This window comes from Phoca vitulina, unplaced genomic scaffold, assembly GCF_004348235.1.
Source record: "Phoca vitulina isolate PV1807 unplaced genomic scaffold, GSC_HSeal_1.0 scaffold18, whole genome shotgun sequence".
Classification (NCBI taxonomy): Eukaryota; Metazoa; Chordata; class Mammalia; order Carnivora; family Phocidae; genus Phoca; species Phoca vitulina.
This window is the reverse complement of record NW_022589721.1, coordinates 27805555-27827046: the sequence shown is the minus strand read 5'-3', so window position 1 is coordinate 27827046 and position 21492 is coordinate 27805555. Positions and strand designations below refer to the sequence as shown.

The 21492-nt window shown below is 46.8% G+C and overlaps 1 long non-coding RNA gene and 1 other non-coding gene across 2 annotated transcripts in view; one reads left to right on the top strand and one right to left on the bottom strand.

Moving 5' to 3' along the window:
- LOC116639310 overlaps positions 1-21492 on the bottom strand; it is a 38241-nt gene that overhangs the window by 5026 nt on the left and 11723 nt on the right. The gene's annotated exons all lie outside the window — the stretch shown is intronic.
- LOC116639648 lies at positions 8564-8691 on the top strand. Its single transcript, XR_004300895.1, has one exon. It is a non-coding gene; the product is annotated as a small nucleolar RNA SNORA48 (small nucleolar RNA).

The window sequence follows — 21492 nt, the reverse complement described above, 5'->3', positions numbered from 1 at the left end:
CAGATGAACTCATTTCTCCCTCCAGCTCCCTCCAGATTAACTTGTAAGTGTGAATTATTTTATACATAAGTACAGGTAAAGCTGGTAAGAACCTTGGACGTTGAAGAAAACCCCTTGCTGCGTTTATTCACATGATTAGAAAAACAAGGTCTAGAAAATGCAAGTTTCCTAATTTGCCCAACACACACAAATTTTCCACGTAGCCGGGAAAAGGAGCGCTCTTTCCTAGTTCTTAGACCAGGTGTGGTTTACTAGAATAAGATAGCCAAGAAACCTCTAGGGCCATTAACTAGCTGTAAAGCCGAGAAGAGCTGCTGGGCATTCCCAAGCTCCTCTTTCCTTGGTCATAAAAGGGGATAATACGTCATGTGGCTCATGTGGCTCATGTGGCTGTTGCAAAGATCATTCATTCATACATTTATGCACTCATTCAACAGAGAATTATAGAGGCAACTCCTATGTGCCAGTCACTGTTCTAGGCCCAAGGATATAACAGTGAGTATATCAAAATCCCTACACTTGTAAACTTAATTCAAGTTGCTAGAGAAATAAACATGTCAATCATTCAATCAATCATTCATTAATGAGTAATGTAAATGTATAATATTTTCTTTTTTTACAATGTAAAAATATAATAAGGCATAGTAAGGGTATAGAGAGTGACAAGAATGCATTTTACTCAAGGAAATCATCACTTCTAGGACACAATTCAGAATCTACATTCCTGGCCCCGGGCTCTGTAGTAAGAACAAGCCCCTCCCCTTCAGATTTCTGCTGGGTGAGCCCATCGGCTGTTCTACTAGGTTCCTCGGGCTCCCTGTGCCTCACGCTGAACTCATTTCTCCCTCCAGCTCCCTCCAGCTGCTCGTTCTTCCCTTGATTTAGCTCATTTTAGGTAATGGGACCTCGGTCCTCCTGCTGAGGACAGAACACGGGCTTTGAAATCAGACAGACTTAGGTTGCAATTGCCCAGCATTTGGTTGCAGAAGCTTTGGAAGAGCTGAAGAAACAGATCTGGTTGAGCTTCTAGGGACCATAACCCAAAGCCACGAGGGCTGCCTGGAGCTGTCAGGGGGGCTGCTGGCTCCAGAACCTCAGGACGGCTGTCCCAGTCAAGAGGGAAACCAGCAAAATCAGGCAGTAGCCATGGCGTGTCTGGGACAAGTCACCCCCCAGAACAGAGCCCTACTCCTTGTTTCATCCTGAGTCTGTTGTCTCTGTTCCTCAGATCAGTGATGCCCTGCAACGACCACCGACCCCTGTCTTTCCAATTCCCATTCTCTGTCTGCTTCTCTAGAAGTGTGTTCTGGCGGGAGCGTGGTACCCCATCCCAGTCCACCGCCAGTGGCGGTCCGCACAATCGCACCAGCACAACATGCCAGGGGCTGGCAGGACTCCCGCCACCTCCCGTGAAGGGGTCCTTATCGCCAGCCGGCCAGCGAGCGCTCCAACTCGAACATCAGGTTTTAGAGTCTGCGTCCCAGGACCACTTCCAGCACTGGCCGCCTCAGACGGAGATCTGCACACAGACTCAGAGATGGAGAGTTGCATGTCAAAAGTTGGCTGGGGCGCGTGTTCCGGAGATTCCTGTAAGGAAGGAGGGATGGCAGGAGCCGTGAGGGAGAAGCTGCCCTCCCTCCGATGCGGCTGTGACTGAGGCCTCCGCCAACCCAAAGGCATCCCCACCGCACCCCTGCCTGCCATAGATGCTTTAAGCACCTTCAGACCCGCTGAAGGATCTATGGCTTCTATGGCCCACGTTGAACTTGCACAGTGACTGACCCCTTGTAACGACCCTCTCAAACCTGGCAGATGGCAGGATTCTGCAGGGAGCTCTGGGCTTGCAGTGGCCTTTCATTTGTTCCGAATGGAAGCCAGGTGGCCAGTCAGTGGCCATGGCATATAACCTTGGGTGGGGCAGTCCCTGCTCCTGAGAGCAATTCCCAGTGAGGGACATGGCTGTCAGTCAACACCAGTGTGTCCTAGGCCCTGAGCAGGGGCTCTGGCTGGAGCACCGCAGGATCCACGCACATGAACATGTTACTTTAAAGAAGGAAATGGCTGGAAAGTGGAAGGATGGTGGGTTTCACAATGGGACCTGTTTGTGTCCTGCTTCCTGTACTTACTCTGTTGAACTTATTTCCCTTCTGTGAACCTGGGAACTGATTCCTCCTTTGAGGAATGGGGACAATGATAAGAACACCTTGCCCTGTCACGTGGCACGCAGCTAAACTTGAACCAAACGAAAACCTGGATGTGAGAGCCCATGATAAAACTGTACAAATTGTGGGGCGCCTGGGTGGCTCAGTCGTTAAAGTGTCTGCCTTTGGCTCAGGTCATGATCCCAGGGTCCTGGGATCGAGTCCCACATGGGGCTCCCTGCTCAGCGGGAAGCCTGCTTCTCCCTCTCCCTCTCCCCCTGCTTGTGTTCCCTCTCTCGCTGTGTCTCTCTCTGTCAAATAAATAAATAAAATCTTTAAAAAAAAAAAAAAAACTGTACAAATTGTGAGGGGTCCCTGTTTGTATGGTCCGACTTCAAAGAAGTTCACAACCCAGGGATGGTGAGTTCTAGAGCATATCGCCTTGAGGCTTGTGTCAGAGTTTTACAAGGAGGAGGAGAGAATTCCTTGTCCCTGTGCTTCAAGCCAAAGAGAACTCGTAGGGATAGGGCCCTCAAGGAAGGAGGAAACTTGGTGAGGAAAGGAAAGAGGGAAGAAGGAAGAGATGGAATGTCTGGGAGGGAGAAAGAGAGGACAGTGAATCCAACATTTGTTAAACCAGCTACTCAGTGTTGGGTGCTATGGTTGGCCTTGTGTCCACATTCTCTCCACAAGAGAGGTTGTTCTGTTAGGACGCTCTGGGTAGCAAGTGAAAGAAAATCCAAGTCAAACTATCTTAAGCGAAATAGAACTCAAACTAACTTAAGCCAAACAAAAACACAAACACAAGGAATGTCTTGGCTCAACAACCAAAAGGAAGGGCTGGCTTCAAGAATGACTTGATTTGGGGCTTACAGGGTGTCTCCAAGGCCCAGTTTCTCTGTTTCCCATCTCACAGCTGGCCCTCCCACTGCACTGGCTTGGCTCTCGGTGTGAATGTGTCGGCCAAGATGGCGGCAGCTCCCGCCTTTCCTTCTCAGCTTCAGATCCACTGGGGAGGAGGATCTGCTTCACTTCGTCCTCCATTCCTGCCCAAACCTCACCCCTCAGCACCTCTCATGGGTCACACTACCTCCCTGACCCAGAGCCCACATCCAGGAGAACCTGGTGTGCTCGAGGACCTGGGGCCTACGCAGAGCGCATGGACTGATTGCTGGGGACAGATGGTTCTCGAGGAGGGTGCGGTTATGAGGAAGGTGAAGTACACACTGAGCAGCGAAACCCACACATGACCCCTCAGAGGCCTTCACCACATTGTAGAGGTGAGGTAAGAAGATGGGGGCTGGGCAAGACTGGATGACTCGCTCAGGGGCACACACTCTCAGAATTGTTGTTTGAGGGAATGCATGATTGAGACATAGCTAGAAAGTGGTAGTTCTGGAGGTGGAGACTCAGTCCACATGACTCTGAAGCCCGAGTTTCTCTTGCAGTGCTGAACACCGCCCGTATACCTCAGCCGAGTCACCTCACCCCCTTGAGCCCTTGTCTCCTCATCTAGCTCTGAGCTTTGACGACAACACCTTGAGAAGACCTATTACCAGGTGAACTATAATGGCAAAATCCAGTAATGGCATAACTATTGCCAAGTACCTGGTTCTCTTTCTTTCCAGTATTTGTTTCCAGTGAGCATAAGCACAGGTCTTCTCAGCCAGCATCGTACTGTTCAGGTTCCCTTTGACTTCTTAACATGAGGGCCCTCTTTCTCATCCTGCTTTGGAGACGGTGGATGCTTTGGCCCCAAGCGTGTAGTTCATCAAACACACCAAACCCTCTTCCTCCTTCACCCTCCTCCTCCCCAGTTACCACTGTCCCATGCTTCCCTGTAAAACAAATACTTCTTTCCACCATATTGCCCCCAAATATTTCATCCATTCACTGTCACTGAAAGCCGAGTGTTTTTTTCAGGCTGGCTGCAAACAAAAGCTACTTTGTGAGGCTGTGAGGGCAGCGAGCCAGATTACCTTTTACTGGTTGTTTTTTGTTGGTAAAACGGCAGTGTCTTTTGTAAATATGGTACGTCAGTGGCACATAATTGCATGAACCTAACAAGTGGTCTGCTGTCGTCTTTATCTGCATTTGCTTCTAGCTGGGTCCATCTTTTGTCACTGTATTTATAGAGTTACAGTGTTGTATAGTTATAATTTTATATTTTATTTTGCCTACTTCAATGATTTTTCCATGCTATTAACCTGAACTTCACTGTTTTAATTGCTGCTTTAAATTCAGGAAGTATTTGTTGGTTCATTCAACAAGCATTTATTTAATAACTACTTAAGTATTCCTCTGTGGGTTTCTCCCAGGTTTTATTATTGTAAATAATGGAATAAATATCTTTGTGCATATATACCTCTCTCTATTTTTTGGGTTATTTTCTTGGGATAAATTCCCCAAATGGGATCATTAGGATGAGCATTTTTATAGCCCTTAAAGCTAACAGCCAACTGCGTGTGAATGTCTCACTGATTCTGTTTTCTCATGATCCTACTCATTCAGAGGATAAAATCCATACATTTTTGTAATACAGGACCCTTCCATGAACTGTCTGTCTCTCCCATCATTCCTCAACACTCCCCAACTGTCCATCTCCCTCACTTCCACCCAAACAAAGTGTAGATATTAGTGTTTTATGTGCAGGATATCTTGATTTGAACAAGAAACGCCTGCTCTCATGGGTGCTAAATGGCAGCGGAATGCTGGACAAATGGCTGGATAGCCATAATAAATCATTACCCGCTTTGCTCAGTTCTATGGGCTGAATTGTGTCCCCCCCAAATTCCTATCTGAAACCCTCACTCCCTGTGTGATGGAGGTGGGGCCATTGGGATGCGATTACGTTTTGGTGAGGTCATGAGGGCTGGGTCCTTAATGATGGGATTAGTGTCCTTATAAGAAGAGAGCTTTCTCTCTCCCTCCTTCTCCTCCCTTCCTCCCTTCCTCTCTCCCTCCCTCCTTCTCTCTCTCTCTCTCCCTCTCTCTTTCCGTGCCCTGTGAGGACACAGCAAAAAGATGCCATTTGCGAGCCAGGAAGAAGGCCCTCACCAGGAACTGAATTGGCCAGGACCTTGGTCTTAGACTTCCCAGCCTCTAGAACTATGAGAAAAACAATTCTGTGTTTAAGCCACCCAGGCTATGGTATTTTGTTATAACAGCCCAACCCGACTGATACACTCAGGCACTCAGGATCCATCAATCTTAACATTTATAACATTAATAGATAATAAATAGGTCATCTGGATTTCATTCTAGTTCTGATTTTATTGACTTCTCATGACAGCCCTATAAATATGCCAATTTTGTAGGAAATAAAGGTCAACAGGGACACTTGGGAAACTCTAAGTGGTTCAAGATGACTCAAGCGGGAGGGTGCCGTGGACGGGAAGTCACTGGTTGGAAGGACTTCAGAGGTGGTAGGGACCAGAGCATGAAGGGCCTTCTCGGGCAGATTCAGGAGTTTGACATTCGACCAACGAGGCTGGGATTTGGAAGGTTTCTAGAGAGGAGTAACATGATCCGATTAACATGTTAGAGTGTGCTCTCACAGCCGTGTGGGGGGGACCAAACTGGAAGCAGGGGTCCCAGCTAGAAGACCTGCATAAGTACAGGCTTTGAATGAGTGCAGCTTATTCTAGAAGGAGTCAGAGTGAGCTGATGGGACTAACTACCACATTTGTTGTTTCCAGAAAGGAGCTCCAAATTATGCCCAGGACTCTTCTAAGGATTTTAGGTTTTCCAGGCTTCATTGGATAAAATAAATCAACACAAAATCGACAGCAAACCTTATGCTAAATGGTAAAACATAAAAAGGTTCCCTTTGAAAGAAAGAGGAGTCTGCACTTATAAGTCAACATTGTACCGAAGGTCCTAGCCAGGGCGATAAGGAAGACAAAGACATAAAGGGCACGTAGACTGGAAGAAAAAAAAAAATGGTCCTTTTTCTCAGATGCTATTACGTATACATAAAAAATCCTAGAGTCTTGGGGTACCTGGGTGGCTCAGTCAGTTAAGCGTCTGCCTTCAGCTCAGGTCATGATCTCAGGGTCCTGGGATTGAGCCCCACATCGGGCTCCCTGCTCAGCGAGCAGCCTGCTTTTCCCTCTACCTGCTGCTCCCCCTGCTTGTGCTTTCTCTCTCCCTCCCAGTCAAATAAATAAATAAAATCTTTTTTAAAAATCCTAGAGTTTTAAACTACTACTGAAACAAAAGAATACATAAAAATTGTATTTCTCTCTGTTAGCACAAAACAGTTAAAAATAGAATTTTAAAAGACATGAATTATAGTATGATCTTAAAAGCATCAATTCCTTTAAGCATCGATCTATGAAAGATGTGCATGGATAGTCCAAAAGTAAAGCTTTAAAGCTTCCTGAGGAATACTGAAGAACATTGGAAGGGCCCTATGCCATGTTCTCGGATTGGAAAAATCACTAGTTTCAAAATGTCAGTTCCTCCGAAACTGAGCTATAGGCTCAGTGCAATCCCAGTCAAAATCTCAGTATGTTTATTTTGTAGAATTCGACAAGCTGCTGTTTGAAGAAAAAGAAAAACATAAGAGGATTTTTTTTTTATCAGATATCAAGATCTCATGGTATTTTGGTGAACAAGATGGTGTGGCATTTATGCAAAGATAAAAAATCAACCAGTGAAAGAGGAGAGAGAACTTAAAAACAGACCTCACAGGTATGGACTTGCTCGTGGCAGAGGCGGCAGTAGGTAAAGGACAGTGTTCAAGGTGGATGGTGATGGTAAGATCTCCATATTGGAAAAAACTGAGATTATACCCCTTTCTCACACTGTATGTAAAATCAGCTTCAGGTGGCTTAAAAAACTAATATGAAATGCCAAATACTGAGCTTTCAGAAGATACCATGGGAAAAAATATATATAGTTTTTAAAGATTTTATTTTTAGTCATCTCTACACCCAATGTGGAATTTGAACTCACAACCCCGAGATCAAGAGTTGCACACTCCACTGACTGAACCAGCCAGGCACCCCTAAGAAAACAACTTAATAACCTTGGAGTAAATATCTTAAATAAGAGAGAAAAGACAGTAAGCATAAAGGAAAAGAGATAAATTGAGTCATACTAAAAATTTTAAGTCCCGTTCATCAAAAGATAAAGAATTAAAATATAAACCACAGAGTGGGAGAACATATTCATAACATATATGGCATTTTTTTTTTGCCTGATGGAGAATTTATTTATTTTTATTATTAACATATAATGTATTATATGTTTCAGGGGTACAGGTCTGTGATTCATCAGTCTTACACAATACACTGTGCTCACCACAACACATACCCTCCCCAATGTCCATCACCCAGCCACCCCCCTCCACTCCAGCAACCCTCAGTTTGTTTCCTGAGATTAAGAATCTCTTATGGTTTGTCTCCCTCTCTGGTTTCATCTTGTTTCATTTTTTCCTCACATATGTGGCATTTTTTTTTAAAAAGGGGGCTAGTACCCAGAACATATAAGGAATCTAAAAAAGTAATTGAGAAAGGGCAGACAAACTGAGAGGGGAAAAAATGCACAAAGATGTGAACATGAACCTCTGAGGGATAGATATCCAAATGGTCAGTAAACATGAAAAGTGCTCAACCTGATTGTTAATCAGGGGAACACAGATTAAAATCACAATGAGATGGAATCAACACCAGTGTGATTGGTAAAATGAAAAAGACTAACAGTACTAAGTGTTGGCTATGATGTGGAGCTTCAGAAACTTCAGAAACTTATACTCCTGATAACAAGAACGTGAGTCAGTACACCTGCTTTGGAAAAACAACGTTGCGTCATCTAGGAAAGTGGAATATTCCAGGTTCCCTCCAGATGTGCAGAATTATGCGCACTAAGATAAGTAGAAAAGAGTGTCCTTAGCAGTGCTTTTCATAATGACCAAGAACCAGAAGAAAACTAAATGTTCACTGTGTAATGCATAGACAGCGAGGAAAGGAATATTTTAGATGTATGCAACAATGTGATGGGTCTTGCAGTGTTGAGCAAAAAATAGCAAGTCACAATAATACAATGGAGCTCCATTTTCAGTTTAGAAACAGGGAAAAGTAGGGATGCATCCACAGGCAACAAACTTACAAAGAAAAGCTATGAAAGTAAAGTGGTCACTCTTGAGAGCAGGGAGGGATTGCTGCGGGTAAAGAATATTGAGGGGGCTTCTGTGGGACTGTTAGTAGTCTCTTTCTTGGCTGAACACTTTACAGCCTTTTGTTAAACTTGTCTACATAATATATTTTAAATTAAAAATGCTTTCTATTTTTAAAAAAGCTTTATATTTTAAATTTAAAAATGCTTCATATTTTTCAAAAAAACTTTCTATTTTAAATTTGAAAATGCTTTCTATTTTTTAAAAAGCCTTATATTTTAAATTAAAAAAAACTACCCAAAGTCCCTGACCTGGGTAGAGTGGCATCTGGTGGTAGCGCCCGCCTCATATCGGCCAGGGACAAAGCAAGTCCTTGTTTATCCCAGCTTGGCTTTTGGGCTGTGCCTGGTTCATGCCCAGGACACATGGATTAAAAAAAAAAAAAAAACCACTACCCTAAACCCCAGCTAATTCTAAGATGCAATGAATATTTGATATTGTAATGAAATGGACAGATCTAATTATCCAAACATTCTATACACATTTATTATCAGTAATAAGCTTTGATTCCTGTAATTTACATTTCATTAATTCTGGACTTCATCAAGACCAAATCCCAAAGGGCTTTCACCCAGCACCAGAGACCAGAGAGGCTTCCAATTCATTTACATCTCCTTTGGGCTACTCAGATCTTACTATAATGATGTATTCATCAGAATAAAAATGGAAGTCGGACCCTGATATCCCAGGGCTTCAGAAAAAGTGAGGGGAAGATTGCCTCAAAATAAGAACAAAGAAAAACAAGTGGCCTCATTTCCATCACTGCTGACCCCAAGGTCACGATTTACCTGCCTTTGTTCTCCACAGTTTCCAGTTCCATAGTGTATTTCACAAGCTTGGTATATTTAGCTATCTTCTGGAGGCATATGAGTTATAAATAATAGTGGCTAGGAACTTGGTTAGGACCTTGCTGATTTGCCGTTTTGGAAAAGTTAATTTTTTTTAGAAAATCTGTTAGGAAGAATATTCATATAAGTCAATTATTTACATAAAGGAGACTTCAGAAAGGATACTTAAATGAGGTTCCCAAACACTCTAAACATTTTCAGGAAGGGGAAGAAGGTGTATATTCCAGGAACAATTATAATAGCATCAATCCCCAAAAAACACTAAGCTATGAATTTAGCAGATGGTTTGTGATCCTTAGTAATGACTAAGAATCAGCATGGTTTTTCTAAGGAGAGATTATTTCTCATTAATCTCATCTCCATTTTTAAGAGAATGACTAGGTTCTGGATAAAGAGGATGTCAACAGACATCCCATATCTCAGTTTTCACGAGGCACGGGTGCTAGTTCAATTAAGTGAGTAAGTTTTTAAAAACTGTCAGATTACTGAAATTGTCATGTCAACCTCAAAAACCTCAATTCTTCAGCCTGTCCCTTAAACACTTGATTAATATCTGGGTGAAGAGGAAGAAAGTGTGCTTAGCAACTTTACAGATGACCCAGAAATGGAAGACGAGCTCACACATTATGTTGCAGACTCACTCATGAAAGGATGTAAACACGTACCGCAGGAGGAATGAAACCTGATGAAAACCAGTAGGTTAAAAAAGTTCAGCAACACAAGTTCAGGATTGAGAGGATCTTGACATCAGTGTAGTTGAAAAAGACTCTAAGTCCCCAGCTCACAAGGAAGAGAATTCTGCCAAGGACCAGAATCACCTGGAGCCTCAGGTGGGAGCCCCGCCCCCCTGGCACCTTGATTTCAGCCTGGTGAGACCCTGACAGAGGACCCGGGTAACCCATGCCCAGACTTCTGATCCACAAAAAGTGCGAGATAACAGATTTGTGTTGGTCAAAGCCACCAACTTCGTGGTCATACGTTCTGCGGCCACAGAAAACTAATATAGGAGCAAGAAACCCTTTTGGCCCATCCCTGTCAATGTCTCTTGATAGCCTTCATTTTCTGTCACATTGCAGTTAAAACCCCAATGTCCCTCTTTGCCCAGAGAGGAGAGGCTATCTAAATTTTGGCTGGCATGCCTCCTCACGTGCCTGCCTAGTAGAAGCCGGTCAAGTGGATTCTATTAGCATCATCATCGTGCTGAGGTCAAGGAGGAGACGCAGGCTCTTAGCTCTAGACCCAGATACCCTGCCTACTAGTCTAGACCTAGAAACTTCTGGGTCTAGAGTTAAAAACAGCTTTCCAGACTGGGATATGGCTTTAGGAGCCATCGGCATATAGATGGTAACCAAATCTGTGATAAATGTTTCCGTCACCCAGGAAGAGTGTGCATAGTGAGAACAGAAGACGTGGGAAAGAATCCTGGAAAATCTACATTGAAGAAACAGCCAGAAAAGGGGAGACTGGCAAAGCCCACTGAGGGGCCGTCGTGAGAGCGGAGAGGAACAGCGGAGGGGATAGGGAGTGTTGGTAAGGACGGAACAGGGTAGAGAAGACGAGACGATACAAACCTGAGATGGGTTGATGTGATCTCAGGACGAGAAGGTTGTTGGAGACGCTGGTCAGAGCAGCTTCAGAGGGATGGGAGCCAGAGCCGGGCTATTTGAGGGATAAAGGCGATACTAAGTAAGGATAGTGGGTCCTTCTTTCAAGAACTTTGTCTATGAGGTACAGGAGCGAGATGGGGAGGAGGAGGAAGACAAGTGGGGGGGGTGGAAACTGGGATTTGAATTCTGATGGGAAGGAGTCAATGTAGGTGGAGAGGCTCTGGGTTCAAAACATAAATCCTAATAGATTTTTCACGCATACACTTAAAACTTTTCTTGAGCACCTACTATGTGTCAGGGCCCGGGCTATGTTGGCTGTTGTAGAGGGGGTGGAGGGAGTGGTGGTATGGAGAGAGGTTGCACGTCAAGTTTAATGATGTTCCAGCCTATTCCTAGAAATATGCTCAAAATTTTGCTGACACATTGGCTCTGATAGATAAAATACCACGGCCCCTTTCATCTGATGTTATTTGGTGCTCAGTCTTCAGACACCGTTCTACTAATTGGCTTCCTGGTGCTCGTGGGTCGGCTGTGCCAAGGGGGATGAGTCGGCCGGGCAGAGGTGGCCCCCCAGGCCCTCCTGAGGGGCTTTGCAGGAGCAAAGCTGGGCGCTGGCAGAGGTCCTTCCAGAAGCCTGTGCAGCCCACGAGCCCGGAGGCCTGAGGCTGATGCCATGTGAGGGGCCCTTGCACTTTGTGTTTTCTCTAGGTTAACCTGCCCGGGAAAACACTAGGGACACAGCAAACAGAAAAGATGTAAGAAGGGAATGAGGTATTCTAAACGTGTACTTTAGACTATCTAAAGGAAAGGTTTGCTGGTTTGGTTTGATTTCTGATCTGCAGTAGACTAATGCTTACCATCATTTCCGTCTTTGGACCAGTAACAAATTGCTCCTGCAGTAGACTAATGCTTACCATCATTTCCGTCTTTGGACCAGTAACAAATTGCTCCTGGACAGGCTCTGGTTTAAGACCATGCTGTGGTCCATTTCCCCTTATGATAATGACACTGACCCTGACTTCTCACACACACACACCCAGCACTTAGGTTTGGCCAGGCGTGTGTGCTTTCAGTTCAGCACCTCTTCTTCCCAGAGACTCCGTGTCCGGGCTCTCCCTTGGGGGGCCTGGGTGCCTACCATCTTACAGCAGGTTTCCCTAGAAGCAGGTGCCCAGCCCAGGATTTGAGCGGTAGGAGTTTATTGGGGAATAATCCTGGGAAGTGTTGGTAAGGGAGCCGAGAAGTGAAATAAGGAAGAGAAGGAGTCAATGGCGGGGGGGGGGGATGGGGGGGTGGGGAGCCTATGCAAGTCACCCCATGGGCAACTGGCCTTGTCTGGCAGGGGAATTCCTGAATTAGAAATAGGCAGGATGCTCCCCTGGGGGTTCCCCAGCTGAGGCTCAAGGAAGCTCTGTGTTAACACACCTCTGTCATTAGTAGGTTGAGGGCTACTAGGGAGGTGAATCCTCCTCCTTCCACCTGCCAGGCAGAGTGGGGTCCAGGGGGCAGGGGAAGCCCCCAGGCGAGGGAGGGTAGGTAGCCCTGTGGGAACAGTGGGACAAGGCCAGGGCCGTGCCACATGGGCAGGGAGTCTGCAGCCCCCTTAGGCCGCGTCTACCTGTGCTCCCTGCCCATCGAACTGTTTTATAATTGCTTATTTCCTAGACTGTGAGCCCCCTTAGGGCAGAAGCTGTACCCTTGGTCTCCATACTTCCCTGTAGGCTGTAGTCTGGGCACCCAGGAGTAAAGGATGCACGTCTCTGACCCTCACAACACCCCCTGCATGGGATTGCTCTTTCCCTCATTTCACAGATCTAGAAACCAAGACTCGGGGGTGCCTGGGTGGCTCAGTCGTTAAGCATCTGCCTTCGGCTCAGGTCATGATCCCAGGGTCCTGGGATCGAGCCCCACATCAGGCTCCCTGCTTGGCGGGGAGCCTGCTTCTCCCTCTCCCACTCCCCCTGCTTGTGTTCCTGCTCTCGCTGTGTCTCTCTCTGTCAAATAAATAAATAAAATCTTTAAAAAGAAATAGAAAGAAAGAAAGAAGGAAGAAGAAAGAAAGAAAGAAAGAAAGAAAGAAAGAAAGAAAGAAAGAAAGAAAGAAAGAAAGAAAAAGAAACCAAGGCTCAGAGAGGGGCCGTGACCTGCTCAAGGTGACTTAGCTAACGAGTGGCAGACTCAGATCTCCCAATTCCAAATCCTGTTTCTTACCATCCAATGACAGGTGCCTGCAGTGTTCTTCTCCATTCCTCCCGGGCTTGCTACCCCGATTCGACGGCATGCACAGGCCCATGGATCTACCACACCTTGACTCCCAGTCTGTAGAGGCTTGATACTTTTGGCCGATGGCAAGGTGAGGTGATTAAAAATTGAGAGGAATCTAATATATATTTACAGGTTGCAAACCCACTGGGTCTATGGAGGGGGTCCTCTGGCAGCTTTTTGGTATCTCTCTACCTTTGCTTCTCCCCAGTGACTGAGCACAGAGCCCAGGCTTAAGTCTGAAGAGTGTGTCCCTATGTTATTAGATTAAAAAAAAAAAAAGTTCTAACAGCAAATCCTTTTATTCAAATGAAATCTTAATGAACACCTCAGGATGGCGGCTGGGGAGGGCAGAACGGCTCGCGGCGGAGGGTTCCGGGGCAAAGCGAGCACTCCTGGATAATCACTTAATCCCACATGCAGCCAAGCTGGTCCAGCAGAGGTGGACTCTGTCGAAACTGAGCTATCAGAGAAACAGAGGCTGGGGGTGTGCCCTGAGACGTGTGTTTGTGGTTCTCCAAAACATCTGCTATGCGAAGGTGTCTGCTTTTGCACATGGACAGTGATCACAACGGTTGGTTTGTAACTCGCGAAGAAAGGACCGGTCAGCCGTGGGAAGAATATGCCAGCAAGACCACCAGCAGTAGCTTGCTGGAAGGTCGTCATTTGAAACTCTTCTCACCCTGCATCCTTTCTCTCCCTTCCTACAATGTTCCCATTTTAAGAACGGGTCCTGTGGCCATGCCCTTCACTGTCACCCCCACATCCTAATGAACCTCAGTTCTGATGTCTGAGGTCAGCAGAGCCTTGATCCCTACTCCTAAGCCTGATTGTAGGGCTTCCTGAGACCTCAAGGTCCTTCTGGAACATGTAACTGGGCCTTAACCTTACCTGCTCTGATGAAAGCTTGGGAGCCTTTCCCCAGGAGAGATGCCCATACTGACAAAATGCTGTGTATAATTTTGCAATGTTCCTCCATCCCCCCAAGCCATGGATCTGGAAACAACTCTTTCTCTAAAGTCTTCCCAGCCCTGCCCCGGAAGATGAGGATGAAGTTGATGTGTGAAGAGCACAAGTCGGACAGCCTACCCTAATAAATCATGGAGGAGGGACAGGTGACAAGCAGACATCATACCCATGTGACCTCGCTCCTACTAGCGCACTCCAGCAGGGGACAAATGGCAGGTGTGGCTCACGCGCCCCGACGGGGAGCTGCGGACAAAACCTGAGAAGGACAGGGCAGACCCAGTGGAGGCAGCATGGGCTCTGCTGATCCGATAAGAGGGTTAGGGTTCCCTTCCCGCCTCCACCCCCGAAAGCCCTCAGACTAAGCAGCTGCGGGGCTCCCTCTTTCTCAGTTGCAAACGGTCTCTGTCTGGCAGTAGCCGCGTGCCCGCGCTCCAGCATGCCGTGGTCTTTCCCACCCGGGCCCGGGCCATGCCCTCTGCCAGCATATCCTGCCTCAAGGTCAAGTGCCCCCTTGCTCCTCAAGAGTCAGCTCAGTTTCAACTCCGAGCCGTCACCCTCCTGGGTTAGCTGCCCCCCTCCTGTGCCCTTCTGGCCCCGTGCCCACCCTCTCACTGGGCCGCCACGCTGTCCTCCAGCTCTCTGTCACACAGTCACCGACGAGCTTCCCAAGGACAACGACCAGCTTCCTGCAAACCATCTGGCACGTGATGCTCGCTTATCAACATTTATGGGATGCTACCAGTGGGTGACATGTGGCCGACCTTCTGAAAGAAAGGCGCCGATGTAGGACACACGTAGAAGACGGACACTCTGGAGACACACCAATTTCATGACAGCTTCTTTCCTGAAAATTAAGACTAGTCACAAGGCTCTAAGAGCAGCCTGACGTGGTGGGAGCCGTGTGATGTGGAAGCAGCCCAAAGCAGGGCAGACATGGTGCACCTGCTGGCCAGCGCGCTCCGAGCCTGGAGCCCGAACCCTGGCAGCAGCTTCATGAAGAATCCTGAATGGCTTCCTGAAGCGGCAAGGTGCCCATGGGGCTCCGTCTGCCTTCCCACACTCTCTAACAGGAGTGAGCATCTTGAAAGTTTAAGGGTTTGGTGCAGGGGTCTCATTTTCCAAATGCATCTTACAGACCTGCTGCTCGTTAGGCTTTTATTCTCTTTTTAGTTCAGCTTTACTGGAATTCGCCTTATATGGTGAGTCCAGTAGGTCCAGCAGATAAGGGGAAGGAGCAGTCAGGAGCCCAGAGCTCCTCCCCCGCCCCAACACCCCGGGAGGAGGGCCCCGTCAGAACCCAGTTGGAAAACCATTACACTAAATTGCTGACCTTACCCTAGGGATCTCAAACTCCAATGACCCCAAAGTCCAGACGGCCAGCATGAAAGGGTGACATTTGCTCATTTTGGCTGTGGCAAAACTGGGGTGTTCTAGTAGAGGCAGCCCCAGAATAAAAGCTGTGCTTCTTCAATAGGAGCGGTTGTTGCTGGACTCCGGCAGACCCGGGAATGCAGGCTCCGCGTTCCCAACTTTTTCCAATGAAGCCAGAAATCCAAACTTTTCCATAAACTTACCTGATTCGTTTCTAAATAATAATAATAATAATAATAATGGACTTTATTTCTTAGCGCAGTTTTAGGTTACAGAAAAATGGAGCAGAAAGTACAGGGAGTTCCCATAGACTCCCAGGGGCGGCCCCATAGTTTCCCCCTTCATTCATGTACATACATCAGCCTGTTACGTATGTTACAACTGATGCGCCAATATCGATACATTGTTATTACCCCAAATCCATAGTTTACATTTAGTCTTGGTGTTGCCCACTCTGTGGGTTTGGGCAAATGCATCAGGACGTGTGTTCACCAATACAGTCCTCCCGAGTCCCATCATGGCCCTAGAACTCCACTGTGCCCTGTCTGGCCATCCCTCCTCACTTCCCTCCGGCAACCGCGGGCCACCACAGATGTTCTGCTGCGTCTGTTCTTCTGCAGAGTAGCACGCGGTGGGAACCACGCACTATGGAGCCCTCTCCGACTGGCTGCTTTCACTTAGCAATAAGCTGTAAGTTTCCTTCGTGTAACTCCCAATTTTCAACTCTTGAGAATGAATTGAAATTGTCACAAAGTACTGAAAGGCAGACCTTCACCCTGCTTCATTCTCTTCGCCGGATAAGGAAATATCTGCCTCCTGCCTTTCACAGGCCATACCGGAGGCAGAGGGTGGAGGCGAGGGAGAGGAGCATCTCAGAAGAACCAGATGGGAGAGGCAGGTGGCTCCTGCTGGGCACGTGACTCCCGGGTTCCAGCTCACCGGGCTCGTGACCCCTTCACTTTCTGGGTGCTGGCCTCACCCAGCCTCTCATCTGCCTCCCACTCTGTCCTCTCCCCCGCCACCCTCCTCCTGCTTGCTTCAGAGAAAAAGCCCTAGGAGGCCAGGGCTGTGTCCTCCTGGCTGTGCCCACGCCCAGAAACAGCCAGCACAGCCATCCCCTAATAAGATTTAGCAGCCTTGGCTGCCGACAGCCGAAGCCAGTGATAACAGGATAATATTTCTTAGCATGGGGCTTATCGTTTATTTTTACACTCATGCGGTGCTCGTATAAGAAGAACCATGTTTGCATTTAAAGCCTGTGGAGCAGCTTAAGAACATGGGGTCAGAATCAGACAGGCCTGGGCCCAGATGACACTTTTGTTACTGCTGACTAGCTGTCTGATCCTAGTTAAATTCATTCCCTCTGTGGGCTCCCATTTTCTCAGCTGCAGAAATGAACACAATAATTCCTTCTCTGAGAATTATTCTGAGGATTGAATGTTGTATGTGTCTTGCACACAGAAAGGGATCACTAAGTATCAATTCCTTTTCCTCACTCGGAGCTGGGGACCTGGGTTTCAAGCCCAGTTCCGTTATCTAACTTTGTAACCAGGGGCTAGTTCTAAATCAGAGGCTCACAAACCAACAGCTGCCTTGCTCCTGTTTATGTGTAAACTTTTTATTGCAAACCTTTTTTTAAATTGAAAATCTTTTTTAATATACACTCGGAAAGCACATATATCACAACCGTGCGCCTTGATGAATTATTGAAAACTGAACATACTATGCACTCAGGACCCAGAGAAGAAATAGGGGTTATTATGAATAATCTGCTATGAACATCTCATGTATGTCTTTTGGTGAAGCGTGTGCCTCTCTGTGGAGCCTATTTCTAGGACTGAATTTGTTAGATCACAGGGTAGATATAAGTTCAACCTTATTGAAAACTGCCGACTGGTTTTCCAACGTGGCCATACCATTACCTCTCCCACAGGCAGCATCCGAGGGTTCCAGTTGCTCCCTATCTTCTCAACACTGTTTTTTTTTTTCCTGTCTTTATCATTTTAGCCATTTCCTCTGCCCCTGTGTTGATGCTTCTCTCCTCTCTGTAAGTTCTCTCTCAGTTTGCAATTGGACACCCCCAGCGACAGCACTCACTGCATCTCGGGGCACCCCTTTCATCTTTGGACACTTTTGTTCTCTTAAGAAGCTCTTCTTCATATAGTCACCGTTCAGATGTTTAAAAAGCAACACTCGTGTGCCTCACTTAATGCTCTCCTCCTCAGAAAAAGAAAACTATTTCCAGCTTCTTTAAAGTTGCTAGGAAAGGGGCGCCTGGGTGGCTCAGTCGGTCTGCCTTCAACTCAGGTCATGATCCCAGGGTCCTGGGATCGAGCCCCGCATCGGGCTCCCTGCTCAGGGGGAGTCTGCTTCTCCCTCTGCCTCTCCCCCCTGCTCATGATCTCTCTCTCTCAAATAAATAAATAAAATCTTAAAAAAAAATTTGCTAGGAAATATGGATCTTTATGCCCCCTTCATCCTGCTTGCCTGATGGACATGCTTCACTTCTCTGGGCTTCAGTTTCCCCATCTGTAAAATGAGGCGGGCAGAATAAAAGACCTTTAAAGTCATTTTAACTCCCATATTCTGTGTTAAGTGTCATCTTGGGAACTCCTGCAGAGATGCCCACGTATATCTCAAATCAGGGCTCTGGTCCCCCAAATGTTCCTATAAACATTTATTTGCTCACAGTAGAGAATGGGAACATCTAGTCCTTTAATTTCTGCTTCTTCCAGTAAATAGTTACTGAGTGCCAAGGATGTCCCAGGTGCTGCAGAAGGGGTTCAGGATGGCTAAAGTGATCGGGGTCTGTCCTGCGGCGAACAGCCCTGGCAGGAAGCAGGAAGGGGAAGCGGATTGTGTGCCTGGGAGACCCCGTAGCATCCACGGGAGCTTGTAACCGTGCCAAATGCATTTGAAAAAGACAAGAGTCGTGGGAACTGTCGACGCTGATGAACATCACCCGAGGCTGGAGGGTGGCTGGGGGAAGGGAGGAGTGATGCTGTCTGTGCCCAGTCACTGAGGGAGCAGGACCAGGGCATCGCTCCAAGAGGAGCTGGGGGAGTGCAGGTTTGCCCCTCGATAGTCTCAGGATTTACTTCGTTTGCAGCAAATAACTCCCAGGCCACACTTCTCGTTCTGCTTTCTCTCTGACCTAAGTGTCAGTAAAGTATAAGGACCAAAGGTCAGGTCAGCAGATCTGGATGGCCACTCTCTCTAAAATGTCCACTATGCAGAGACCAGCCTAATTTAACGGACCTAAATGCTGTCATGATGTGAAGGCAGGGTGGAGCACATAAAAATCCAAATTAGGTTTGCGAGATGTCAAGTCTCCTGGACACTAATAGGAGCACTGCTTTGAATATTTTAGAAGAAAACCTAGTATCGCGTGTTTATTTAAGCCTCACGAGAAGCCCATGCAGCAGAGAACACCACCCTTGCTTGGCAAATGGGGAAACTGAGACACAGAAGGTCTCAGAACTTGCCCGGGCCCCCCGCTTGTGACTTGCCTTGGTCAATGAGATGAAAGGATAGACTGGAAAAAGCACTTATGTTTCTACTTGCCCTTTTCGGCTTCTGCCATCCGCATGACAGGGTCATACCTAGGCTAACTCACAGTTCCTGTGGGTGGATGAAAGCCACATGAAACAGAGCTCCCTTGCCTAAAGTGTCCCAGCCAGGCTCAGCCCAGAGTGGAGTCCCCAACCACCCTGAGCTTGCAGGAGCAGAGTGTCCCCTCCCGTCTACCCGCCCCCCAGCCACCCCCGGGCATCAGGCTCTCATAACAAATGGCTGTTACTTGAAGTCATGGAGTGTTGGGCTGTTTGTGTGCAGCAAAGACTAACTGGGTCAGTTGTCCTTTGGCATCTCTTCCAGAGTGCTATACACACATCCAGTTCCACAAATCGGGGTTATTGTCTTGACCATTTCATTTGGTAAAAATCAGTCATCTGCTCACCGGTTTGGGACCCGATCCCCCCAAACTGTTCAATGTACATTGCATTTTCATGCAAACATGCTTTGAAACATGGCAAACTTTCTTCTGTTTCTCATTTTTCATATGCCCTACATTCTAGTTAAGCTCGTGTCCTGATTTTGCTGGGATAGAAAGACTGCTTGAGGTCAGTTCATCTCCCGCATTTGTGTTGGTAACTGTCTGTAAATTTTAGGTCATCGTTCCTCACAAAGGTATTAGCTGAAATGGAGCTCTTACATGGGAGAGATGTGTTTTCTTTTCTTATACTACAGTTCTCCTGCGAAGAATGTTTAAGGATTATCTTAAACTTTTAAATATGACTATTCGCATATAAAAATTCATGGATTCCACAATTTCAAATTTGAAACTAAAAGTCATATATCTTATTTTACCTCCAATTTAATAAAATCCAAAATCAGTAACTGGAAAAATGGGATGAATTTTTAAAAGTCACAATTTCAATAAAAGAGAAGTATGTGATATGTATAATTACCTAAAAATATTTCAGTATAAACACTGTAATAGGTGTGTGTGCAGGTAGATCTTTGGACTCAAACTTTAACATTGGAAGGACTTGCTTAGGAATGCAGATGTCAGAAGTGCTGCTATAAGCTACAGAAACCTTTAATTAGATCGTTGGCTCCTTCATCACTGGTAAGAGTGGTTCTAGACCTCGGTCTGGGTAGGTGTCCTGTGCAGGTGTACCTGCCAGGCATGGACGGGGAATAGAAGCCCAGTGAGCCCAGCATCCACACCCTCTCCATGGCACTGCCCTGGATGAGAATCTCTTCTGCCTTAGGACCGGGGCGGGGAGGTCTGCTTTCAGTCCTCAGAGAGTGTTAGCTAAACCCTGTTGCTCCATTATTGGTGCCTGCTTCACGTGGCCTTTGCAGAGAGTCTAAGGGACATGGAGTGGGACCTCACAGACTTTCAGGAAGAGTTTGCATGCCTGCTTCTGTGTCTGCTTGCTTCTATAGGTTTGCACCCTGCTCACAAATGCTTTGCACAATTTCATTTGAGACTTGCGTTCATGGGACATGCCACCTGGCAGACCTTTGCCTTCCTACCTACAGTTTGGGAGGCTGCCCAGATCTACTGAAGAGAACCAGGAAGTTGCGAAAGGCCAAACTGGCTTAGGCTTGGCCCAGGGAAAATATTGTGTAAGTAAAAAACATTTTAATCCTGGAATATCAGATTTTATAGAATTGTACCCCTAGTTGTAGACACAGATGCGGTACATGTCAGGTGCTCCGGGTTCATTCCTCATTGCTGTACCTGGTGCAGCATGTCTGCTTCACCACGAGACAGAAGCACCCAGAAAGTATCCTGATTGCCTGGCCCACAGTTAGAGCTAAAACAACAGTGTGTTTTGATTAATGGTATTTATCATCATGAAGTAGATCAGGGGTCAGGAGCCGAATCCCCCTGTTGTCTGTTTTTGTCAATAGAATTTTTCTGGAATGTGGTCCTGCTTGTTCCTTTAGGTACTCCCGTGGCTGCTCCCACGAGCTGGAGAGGGCGGTGGCTGTGGCACAAAGCCCATGGCCTGCAAAGCCCCAAATAGTAACTACCTGGCTCGTTACAGGAAGATTGCTGACCCCTGACGTAGACAGATAGCTTCAGTTTCTGGTCGTGCTACTTCTCAAAAAATCCTATTCATTTTGAAGTCATGGGACTGGCTTGACTTGTGTTTTTATAAATTCTAAAGTGAGTGGCACTTTTATAAGCATTTTTGTTGGCAGTATGTTTTCATTTGGTTTTAAATCTCAGAGTCTTTAGGAGACCCAAAGGAAGACATCACTGAGAAGTGGGGAGGAAGGGTCTTGTGATGGTCAGAGGAAGACGAAGCCAGTGGGAGGAGACAGGGAACAGAGGAGCAACAGGGCCCTGCCTCAGAAAAAACCTGTCCTGTTGCCTTTCTTTCTGCTGCTTAAACACGCCAGCTTTCTTCTGACCTCAGGACCTTTGCACTGGCTATTCCCTCTGCCTGGATCCCTTTTCCCTCAGGTATCCACCAGGCTGCTTTCTTCTCATCATTCAAGTTTCAGGTTAATTGTCACCTCCTTGGGGAGACCTTTCCTGACCATTCACCCCAAACAGCCCAGTCATTCCCCCCTCCCCCCCAACACGTTTTTGA